This window comes from Morone saxatilis, unplaced genomic scaffold (assembly GCF_004916995.1).
Source record: "Morone saxatilis isolate NCDOM2014 unplaced genomic scaffold, NCSU_SB_2.0 Contig12, whole genome shotgun sequence".
NCBI classification, from domain to species: domain Eukaryota; kingdom Metazoa; phylum Chordata; class Actinopteri; family Moronidae; genus Morone; species Morone saxatilis.
Genome location: NW_023339674.1, coordinates 18,638,323 through 18,650,562, shown reverse-complemented (window position 1 = coordinate 18,650,562; position 12,240 = coordinate 18,638,323).

Genomic DNA, 12,240 nt, shown 5'->3' with positions numbered 1-12,240 from the left:
TATTGGTGTAAGAGTACACTATATTTAGAATATTTTCTTTTTTTAACTTAATCTTGGCATCAGAACGTTCTTTTCCAATGGGAAACTGATGTCAAAGAATTGGCTTTGGAGAGAGGATACAATGGCTTCAAGTCCCCATCGGAAAGGAATGTCTGACATCAAGGTAAAGTGATCTTAAACAGATTTTTTTGCAATGCAAACATGTCACTAGAAGTGTCATACAGCCATCTCATAGTTATAGTTATTTCACTGAATAAGTGAACATTTTAACCTGCTGGTGGCTGTGGAGGGAAAGTCAGAGGATGGCAACAATTAGTTGTTGAGACATTGCAGTCCAAAAGTGTAGCACAGACCAGCTTACCAACAGACCAACATTGCCCTCCGTATAGCCATGCCACAAGCAAAGCGTGACAGCTGTGAACAGAACTGTCCTAATTCGATATAATACTAACGAGATAGAGAAGGGGCAGATTTGAACCAAGGATGACACAGTTATGTGGTATGTCCCTTAACCATTTAGCTACTGGGGTGCATGGCATTAACCACATGTGTTTACCATCTTCACTGTCTTATATTGGGAGTGATAATATGTTAACATTTGCTAATAAGCACTAAACAAAAGGTGTAGCTGAGACTGATCATTAGTTTTGCAGGTATTTGGTCTTAAACCAATGTACTATTGAAAAAATAAAGGTGAAGTCTTGATCTAAAAAAAGTTTAGGTATCACCAAAGTTATTACAGTTAATCCTGAGGGGTACTTGAATGTTAAAAAATGTGATGATAATCCATCTAATAGCTGTGAGAAATCTCAGCCTGACATTGCCATCCCTAGAAAATCAGTGATAGAATACGCCGTGTTACCCAAAGAGAGGAATTAAATTCAGCATTTTAATCACCAAACTGTAACACCTAAAGGACACAATGACTAATGCAAGAACAACTGGGAGGCACAGCTGTGTATAAATGTGTGGGTTTGTGCTGAATGTTAAAGAAGACTCCTTCGCATCAAGTTGAGATGGGCGGAAAGTGACGGACACGGTCGATTAATGCAAAGCCTGACTCTTCCTACAGGAATAGGCTTGTCACAGCAGAAGTCCCAGATTGCCTTATCAAAGTCTGGGATACCGCCAACCGACCCGGCAAAACAATATATCAAAGTCAAGGTGAAGCAAACTGCAGATTGTTGGTGGATAAACTCACAGACTGCTGCTCCTGATGCAGAAAAGAAAGCCAATAATACATAGTAGGCATACATGTAACAAGGACTGGATTCAATATTTTAGAGCAACACCAAAATACTGTAGTTGTTAATTAATGGTCAATGAATGATAATTTAAAATCAATAGAGACAATAACCAGACACAGTAATGAGAAGAAGGCTTTTATAAACACAAACACATTCAGCAGACTGAGTTGCAGTCTGTTTTTCCCTGCCGCAAGCTAGATATTATTTCATGTCATTTATTCACTTGGAAAAATACAGTTTTCATTACAGAAAATGCGTTATCCTCTATGAAATAACTGTAAGTCTGCTGATTTAATACACATCACTTTGCACTTTATAATGACAGACCGAAGGGTGAACATTGCCGACTAAAGCTATATTCATTCGGTGAAGGGTGGGGGAATCTGACACTGAGCTTTTATGAAAGAGGGGGATGGCTACAGTTTCAGACTGCCTCTCTGTGTCGTTGCACTCTTTTACATCATCCTGTGCCTTATCCCCATCACTCTTTGTTGTCTGCCAGCCAATCCCTGAGCTAGACACCTCAACGGTCAGCCAGTTTGCAGAGGGGGTTCCTTCAGTATGTGAAATTACGTCATCGTCTGTGCTGTGTGGAAAATCCAGTGAGGCATCATTTAAGGGCTTTTCACTTCACATATCCATCTCCGAGTGTCGAAATACCAATGTAGAGGTGAATGAAAACCTCTGTGTTGCATCATTACATTAAAAAACAGGTCGCATTTACATTTTGCAGATACTCGTACGGAGGCTTAGCCAGGGAAAGTGGGCAACTGACTGTGTAAAAAAAAATAAAAGATTGATTGAATATTATTGTATATATCCCTTTACTTTTTTACTCTTTTAACGACCACCATTTCCCACAAGCTCTAGACCATTGCGGATTAAATATCAGGGCTTGATGAAGGAGGCGAGTGCAGGGGCGGCGAGTTCAGACGTGTCTGTGATAACAGCAGGACAGAGAAGATTGAACAGTGTAAATGTTTTAGGCAGCAGAGATCACAGCAAAAAGTAGGGGAAATGGCAATTTGTGTTAATGAATATTCTAAATATGGACGGAACCATGTTGCTATGACCAAAGTACCCACATTTTCAGTGTTTTTTGTGGCAGCATACGTGCTTATTTGAACCCAAACCATAACCTTTCCTAAGCCTAATCAATTAGTTTTGATCAAATTGACCAAACTGCAACAGTTTCACATCAACCGCTGATTTATTATTGCTACCATGACAACAATGGTCAACTGACTATGACTATGAAAGTCACCCGACTGTTGTTACCACAATGATGGAGGTCACCCAACAAAGGTCACCTGATTTTGTCATGCATAAGATATTAAGGGGTAGAGAGTGTATTTTTGGAAAAACTGGCCTTCGGAGCTATTGGCTTTTGGGTTTGGGATAACAGGCTGTTAGTCCAATGGGATATTTGTCAGATTATTGGGATTGCGGAATAATGGGCAGTCCCCATGAAGGTCTATATGCCTCCTGATTGAGACAGTGGCCGCTGTGGGGATTCAACTTGTGACCTTCTATGAAGAGGATGGCCCCTCTAACCAATATCTTAGTTCGCATTCCTGCTCTGTAACTGCGTTGCTGTTTTTGTTCGCATGAAAATTGATGCTGATCTTTAGCCCCAAAGAACAAAATCCTACAAATCCAGATGTTATGAGATGCTTCAGCTGTCATGGTTTGTTACTTCACTCCACTAAATAAACACAGTAACTTATTCAGGGTAGTCCATTCACAACTAAACCCTACTCATACCGTCTGGAACCACAAACAGTGATGGTGACGGTGTTCCCTGTTTTGTGTCCTTGCTTCACACACCAGCCCACACATCGCACATTTAAGATCACACACATGAATGAATACATATTTGCCTTTGCAACCCCCCTCCCTCCACCCCAGCACATCTCCTCCTCCTGCTCTGCCTCCAGTATTAGAAGACTATATTCAGGGATGTTTCTGAAAGGGAAAACCCCCTCCCTCCATCCCTCTCCCATCGTTCCCCTTCACCACCACCACCACCACCTGCTCCTCTGTTCCCCCTCCACCCACGCATTTTCTCCTCTCCCGCCTCTCTCTCACCAGATTTCCTTTTAACTGAGCAGCTCCAGGCGGCGTTCGAATGTGCGAGAGATGCCGATGACTCACCGGGTTCCTCTTTGCTCACGATTAGGCGGCTTCTCACTTATTATATGAGGCTAAATAAATGTGATGCCAAAAGCTGATAAGTGTGAAATAATGTTGACTGAGCAGACCTTAGCTGTGTGTTAGACAGCCATAAAGCTAAAAAGGGTTTTACTATTGCAGTGTTGTTTTGTGAATTGCACAACGACATAATAGGCCAAATTATTGCTTTTTTTTCTACTTGAGATGCACAAAATAGAAGCAAAATGCAGTTAAACTGAATTGAAAGAACAGTGGTAATAATACCAGGCCCTCCGATTAGAGTTGTAGTGTCTGCACTTATAGATATACACATGGATGAGGAAAAAAGATGAGATGAGTTTTCGTTCTTTTAAAAACAACAAATTGAGACTGGAAATTAAAGCACCTAAGATTGTGCTGCTAAATGAGTCCCAGAGAAAAGGACGGAAAGAAGAAGAGTGAAAATTGAGAAGAGTAAGACAACAAGGCAGATATATATAGAGGGCAGAGACGAAGGACATGGCAAAGAGAGACAAAAGGGCCGGTACCAATCAGACAAACAAAAAGACAGTGAAAAAAGTAAAGAGAAAAAGAGAGCAGGAGAAAACCCTAGAAAGCTGATTATGCAGCATCTCCTTCCCACGCAGTCTGCCTACGCTCCCTCTCTCTACCTCCTCCTCATCTTCCTCCTCTCCTCGTTCAGGATTCTGCTCCATCCATTCCTCCCTCCCTTCCCCTTCTCAGCTGCGTCATCCAGCTCTTCATTGTGTGTGTGCGCGCCCCCACCCTCCTCCCATCTCTCTGGGGACGGAGCAGAACTCTCCACTGCTTAGCTTTGTTATTACATGCAGACTGAAGCTTTTGGGCTATTTGTTACAGCGGCTACACTTCATGATGGGTTGAAGGACAAAAACACACCCACACACATGCAGACATTAATCCACACACTGGAGAGTTATCATTTATTTATCAACCAGCCTGTAAAAAAAATGCCTTTAACTGTTATTCATGTGTGTCATTAAAGGTTGTTGAAAGATTCCGCCAAGGGTTTTAGAAGCTCAAGGATTTCGTTTCCATCTTTGAGTTAAATGTATTTGACTGCGAGTTGGTGACAGAAACATTGTTTATGTGGTAAAGTGTGGACAGTTTGTATAAAAGAGCATGAATGAGTTGTTGGGGGCTTCCTTGCTGGTCCTGTGTGCGGTTACTGCAATTACAGCTGAAGGTGAAAACTCCTTTGTCCAGACCTTGTCCAGATCCTGCAGATGGAGAGATTCTCCATCTTGCTCTTGTTAACCTGTCGCACACAGACTCCTAAGTGACCAGCCAGCATTTAGACACTACTAGTGTCCATGCCTCCTCCTTAAGACAACCCGGGGAGAGACATGGGTCAGGATTGAGGTAAATTAAAGACGAGAGTGACTCACTACATCTTGAGACATACGATCCAAAACATCAACACTGATGTCAACACTACCACTGGGACTTGACTGGAGGGTTATGACTCAAATGACCCTCCTCATCAAATTATCAATACTTGTCAGGGCCTGAGGAACTGAGTGGGATAAGTAAGGTCACTGAAGAAACTGAACAATAAGAAATTAGGAACAATTTCACTTCTAATATAATTCACATTCTGCTTGTCATCGGGTAATAAGCTTAGTGGAAAGAGACACAAAAAGAGAAGATTAAAGTTGCTGTAATCAATATTTCATAATAACAATGTATCAAATGACAATGTGAAGGAGGTCTCTCATTAGCTTTATTGTGACTCTCTGCTAACTCTTTAGCTATCCAGCCCACAACTTTACTTTGGTTCACTTTCACTGCTCTAATCTGAGTCTAATGTGTTTTTAAACCAATTATGGTAATGGTTAACTGTTTTTATATTTGTTTTTAACCTATTGAATGTTTTTGTTATTCTTTCTTTTTATTATATTGTACAGTGTCTTTGAGTATTCAGAAAAGCGCTCTTTTAAATAAAATGTATTATTATTATTATTATTATTATTATACCATATGCCAATAATTCAGTCAATTTTGCCAAAGGAAAGTGAAAAATAATTCCACCCTGTGATTCAGATCCGCTCAAAAATGTAGTGGGTTCTTTCACGGCTCATGCTACACCCTTCCTCTGAATTTAATAAAAATCAGGCCAGTTTTTCTGTAATCCCACTGACAGAAGATGAAACTAACACACCTTCAACAGCTTCACATGAACTGATTCACTTCTGAAAATGGAAAAGCTTAATCAGATAAAAATCACATTGAAGTGGTGTAATCGACCTCCGCTTTCATCCATTATAAGATGCAGATTGCACATTAACTGGAAACTTACCACAAGGGTATTTTACGGTACAGGGTATTATCAGAAGTTGTCATAAAAAAAATAGGCCTTGACCTCATTATGTTTTTGGCAACAGGTGCATGAAGCTGGAGAGCAACAGTATCTGTGGACAACCACAACTTCGACTATAAAAAGCGCTTTTTCACACCAACATAGCATGTCTTCATTGGAGCTGAGTGACAATTAAGTGACAATGAGGTGTTTGATGATTCATTTCTAAAGCAGAGGCGTATCGCTAATGTTGGGAGACTTGCAAACACTTATTATAAGAAAACAGGAAATAACTTCCAAAATGGCAATCAAACAACAACAGAAAATGAGCTTTCTGCAAATTTTGCTCAATTAATCAGAGCCAACAAGTGGAAGAGGAAAAAGAGAGTTAGGTGCCCCCTTCCTCTTTTTGGCTCCCTCATCTCTTCTCACACCACCCGCCTCCTTCACAGTGTGCTTCTCAGCTGTGGGTTTACTGATTAGCCTGATCCATAAATAAGTAATCAGAGTGAGAGCAGCGACATTCCGCTCGCCCTTATTATCAACCTGCTCCATCACACACGCGCACACACACACACCTTTATAGATCCCCTTTTACCCCCTCTTTTTATTGTACTTCAGAATAATAGGGTAACTGAGATACAGAACTCTGAAAAAAACACAACAAAGCCATTTAGAGTGATGTGTGTTTGTGTGTGTGTGTGTGTGCAGTTGTGCACGTGTGTGTGTGTGTGTGTGTGTGTGTGGAGGGCGGGAAGGCAGAGGGACAGTGAGATGGAGAAAAAAAAAAGGGAATAGAGGGAAACATACAGTCAGTGCGAGTGTGACTAAACTGACTGCAGCAGAATGACTCACCCTGTTGCTATGGCAACCTAAAGACACGCTCTCCTCTAATGTGCAATTCCAACTGCTGGTGGCTGCCAGCTAACGGGGAGAAAATTTACCAGTTTCCGGAAATCACTGAGGGAAAATGGGTATGCAGGGGGCAGTGCATGGGCACATACTGCGAGCATTAAAGTCTGTATGTCAAAAAAACAAAACAAAGAGAATATACTGGGCTCCAACCACACCTCTCTCTCTCACTCTCTCTCTGTCTCTCAGCACTGCAGCATGAAACCCAGCAGCTGCTTCTTTTCCACTGTAGTGGACTGATGTGTGTGGGTGTTACGCTCAAATGCCCTTGGTAAGTAAAAGCCATGTAGGATAAAGTCTGGCCTCCCACCACAAAACTAAAACCCCTTTAGAATTCATTGTAAGCCAACGCTTTGATTGTTCCGGTTATTCCTATATTCTTCCTGTGATATGTATCATCTAGAAATCTTCCTGTGACACTTTTCCATTCATTTACAGTGATGCACAAGGGAATTTAACTCAATGAAACTACTGCAAATACCACAGAATAATGGGATTCATCTAGATGAAACTTGACTTGACTTGACTGAGGATGTTTTGTTTGTGTTTTGTAACTGTGTATTGACAGAAACTCCCTATCTTAGAAAAATTGAGTGAATAGTAGGATATAGTGAAAATAAGGAATGCTGAACAGAAAATTAACTTATGCCATCAGAGCAAGCAGAACCTGAGCTAAGTTGAGGGATTGCACAAAAATGAGTCATTCTCCCCAGAATTATTGATATTTGGACCCTATCTTTGACTTACAAACACCCTCTCCCCAATTTCTCAAAATATATTACTGGGTTGGTTCAACTTGTTCTACCATTTATAACAAAAAAATAAATAAAGCATTAAGAATTTAAGATGATGTTCATTTAATCTTTATGGGCTAATATTTTCACAATACCCACTCATGATGCACAAGTTAGAAGTGGAATCTCTAAATTTATGGTGCACAAACATAGCACAAGGCTGAAGTTGAATTATGATACGGGCCAACTTTATATCACACATCAAACATGAAGAAAATGTCGAATGGGGAAACAACTAAAATATATCATTTAGTTTGACGGTACAGGCTTGTGGTCCTCCAGCAAAGCGCACGTTTATAACCTAGTGTGCACACTAACCGTCACTTACGACTATTTTATTCCTTTTTTGATTATTAATCCTGGAAAAAAGGAATACTGAAATACAAAGTTGGGGTGTTAAAATTAAAATGACCTTTTTCTGCTCTCCAAAAAACACCATACTAACATCCCTCTTTTTCCGACCTCCACTCCCCCCTAATAATTTGTGCACAGTCCCTAGGTTGTGATAAAATAATATGTATCCTCACTTGGAACTGGAAGAAAGAGAAATCTAATTTCCCACCACACATTCACAAGACTCTGGTCTGACATACTTAACCTACAGTTAATTGGCAATACAAAATGAGTCAGACCATTCCCCTCTTCATGTCCTACTGTTCTGGAGGTGGGAGAAACACAAAACACAAATTTAAAGGAAGAATGATGGTCCTCATGTCTTATTTGATTGGATCCTGTGTGGAAACAATCACAGGCAGCTCATTAAGCTCCACTATGGAAAAATAAATGTTCCAATTCAAAGACTAACACAATAAAACAAGATAGACTAATAAATACATAGACATAATTCCCCCTGTGACCCCAAAGACAGGTCTGACTTCAAGAGAAGTAGCTTGTATACTGTAGTGCAGCCAGACAAACATATAATAACGGGGGAATAAAAAGATTTCTTCAGTTTCTGACTGCCGGCCACAGGAACGTGCTGACCAAGTCTGTGATTGAGGAGGCTTGATTATAAATGGCTCCGAAGAGGCTGTTACACTGTAGCCTTTGTCACCTTGTTTGACTCACCAAGAAGTCACCATGATAAGAGTGGGAAGATGAAAAAAGTTGTTTCATAAGAATGACAAAGCCATTACAAAAGAGAAGGACTTACTGAAGATGTTGCTGTACAGAGATCTTTAAAGATCCAAAAGGAATGTGTAATTAAAGCTAAACCTGAAACAGAATTGTTACGTGAATGTGTGTGTGTGTGTGTGTGTGTGTGTTTACTATGTGGTTTGTGGCCCTCTATCATCTGTTTATGACTGCAGGGATTATCACCACGCCGCAGTGTGACATTAGCTTGTTAGAGTGACTCTCACACCTCAGACTACTGGCTACTCAGTCTTTATTCACTTCTAGCCAGACTTTGACTAATGAAACATGACTGTGGAAGTACTCTGAGGGTGTTTATGTGTACAAACACACACACACACACACAAATATATTCCTTCTGGTCCAGAAGCAAACCTTTAAACCACAGACGACAAGATTATTTGAGTCAGAAGCAGTCAGTACTTGGATACTATAGGTGTATGAACAAATCTTTAATCTTTAACTGAATCACCATCGTCATTTGCTGAATCAGTATCTTTTAAATGTGGAGCTCCCCTCAATGGTGACCAAGAGCAGTTCCAACAGCTCAACATTGATTTACAGTATGCTACTAAAGCTATTGAAAGACTGTGTAAGCCACAGAATGATCATGATTTGAACAAGCTGATGCTAATAGGAAGCTGATACCCATACAATAATTAGCCATAATGTAAATTCCCTCATATCAAATCACTATAGGGTTAAAATTCTTACAGCAAATTGCAAAAGCTCATAAAAAGTTCACGTTGTTTGCTTTGAAACACCCCAACCCACCCCACAGAGCAGTGTGTGTATCTCATGGCTTTGTTTTCTTGAGATAATGAGATAAATTGAAAATTGAAAACGAATGCTGACATACTGTATTTACTTACTGATGTACGTACTGAAGTGCATTTGTAAGGCTATGCACGAGCTTAGCTTAGACAAACAGGTAACATTGTCATTGGCTACAAATGTGAACAGAGCGAAACGATTCAAATCAGCAAAGTGATTTGTTATTTCCACCATTAATGTACACAAATAAACTCTCCCTGTGCAAACCCAGATTAAGTAATACTCTAATTTGATTAAGGTGTTTGCATGGTTTAAAGGTACCTTTGTTTGAAATGTGGTAGCTATCAAAGTTGGGATACTTTTAGATAGTTTTAGTTTTATAAATCAACATTTTGGCACATCTTTCCTTCTTCGGGATGTGTGGTAGAAATGATAAGTTGATTAATTATTTTAATTAGTTTATACCAAAAAAAAATCTAAATATCTCTGGTTCCAGCTTTTCAAGTTTGAGTATGTTCTGCTTTTTTCTTTTTTGTCTTAAATGTAAATTCTCTTCTTCTTTAAATCTTTGGGTTGTCAGACAAAACATTAAATGTGAAAGGTGAATTTCACCTTGGGCTCTGGGAAATTGTGAACGATTAATTGAAAAAACTATCGATAGATTAATCAAAGCGTAGTGCCTGAAGGAGTGACTTCATTAGAGTTGTAGCTTCAGCTCTGTCATTTGCAGAATTGCAACATGAATGTTGTTTCTCTGTCCTTCTGAGAAGATAAAACAGTTAACATCTAGTTTACTCTGCGTCCTTTGTGACGCATATACAAAATTAAAGCACGAAAAGAAATGCAGTGTAATTCATAAAATCCATGAATCATCCAGCTTTCTCTTGTTACTTTTATGACCTAGAACGACACAACACCTCAGGGAACCCAGACTGGTTTTGATCCCTTAATGTCTTTACTTCATTCTCTCAGTCTCCTAGTCTGACAGCATTGCATCTATTTTAAAAGGATGAGCTCATACCCCGTCTCCCTCCCCACCTCCAGCACCAGTCCGTGCACTCACCCTGGGGAGGTCTAGCCCACTAACGGGTGCTCATGGCTAGGCAGGACCTGCAGGAGGAGTGGGCCTCTCCGCGGGACCACGTGGGGCTCTTAGCCGCCAGAGCCCGGCGTTAACGGAAGAGGAGTGAATAATTTAAAAACATCATTTCTGTGGGATGTTAAATATTTAAAGGCCTCTGATGTAACTGTGGAGTGTGAAAGTGCGTGCATGTACGCGAGCACTTTCATATATTTGTGCACTTGTGGGTGGAAGATGGACACAGAGAGGGTGACGTTATTTAAGGAGAGTCTTATAGTGAAGCAAAAAGGGGAGAAAGACGAGGGTTAAGAGGAAAAAGTCATTGAGAGACTTAAAGAGAGAGTTTGGTGACATTTTTGGAGCGTTTTGTTTGGTCTGTGGCATTTCTGGGATCAATATGCATTTCTATGCGTAAATCATGCAAACTGTGTAATGTTAGTGTATTGGTCTTATTAGTTTGAAGTCACTCTTTCTTCATTCTGCCTCCATCCTTCATTTTCTTCTTCCCTCTCTTTATTCTCCTCCAGTAGCAGCCAGCACAGCATCCGACGCTGGGCCTGTCAATGTGTGTGTGTGTGTGTGTGTGTGTGTGTCTCAGGGTTAAACTGTTTCAGCAGTCTGTCTCTCATTGTGTCACTCTCCTCTGACTCACATCAAGGCACAACCACACACACACACCAACACACACCGGCATACAAACCTCTTCACTCCACTCAACCAGGGTTAAATGATCGCACCCAGATTATTAAACTCACCCGAGTTCTTTCACCTCCTCTGTTTGTGTGTATGTGGTGTGTGTGTGTGATGACGGGTTGTTGTGAGTTCTTCCCCTGTGAGGGCCTTGTTTACTCAGTGGGGTCCTTTTCACACATTCGGTAGTCCGGCCAGACTGCCTGTTTGTTTTTCCCACATCATCTCCTCTCCTCTGCCTTTGTGGTGAAAAAAGTCCCCCCCTCCCTTCATCCGAACCCCTTCTCTCCTTCTTCTCTTCCTCCCCCTGCCTTCCCCTAGTCCTCCTTGAGTTCACTGTTTGTCTGGCAGCCATGTTGTACCCCTTAAATCAGGGGCAACCCGGAGTCTGTTTTTTTGCGTATTCGTCCATGAACCTGTGTTTTTGTCTCCATCAATCTCCTTATTCTTTCATACTTTCTCTAACTGTACTGAATTGCATTACAATCAAAATAACATAACATAATTTGATATGATTATCAGGAAATACAAATCTCACATTAAAAAGCTAATTATACACACATGTAACCACTTCACCCACATTGTCTGGAAGGGGGCTAGGTAGAGCTTATTCCCTAATTTATGCTGTGTTTTTCCAGGCGCCTGAATCGGAATAATCTGGCCGTCTTCCCCGAACTGCTTTTCCTGGGAACGACAAAGCTTTACAGACTGTAAGTCCTATTTTTATTTTCCTTTTATATCCATCACTCAATTGCTCTGCATTGTTAACTGAAAAAAAAATTCTTCTCATGTGTTTTGTTTCACAAGAGCACTGCAAAGAAGGCATCAGATCATTCATATGAATTGTTGCAATGGTGTGTTTGTGTGCATCACCACTAGCTTGTACAGGTCATTGACTATGACTTAAAATTACATAGTGAAATATGTTACAGACATCGTAAAGTAAAAAAAAAAAAGTGGTTTTCGGTGACGCAGCCGTGGTGTTTCACTCGAATGAAGGAGTGAGAGGAGTGAGAGAACAAATTTACATGGCCCTCTCCATAGAAGCCAGTTCAGTAGCTAATGGAGATTAGCACTCCAACAGCTGCTGCCCACTGGGAGAGAGTGTGTGTGTGTGTG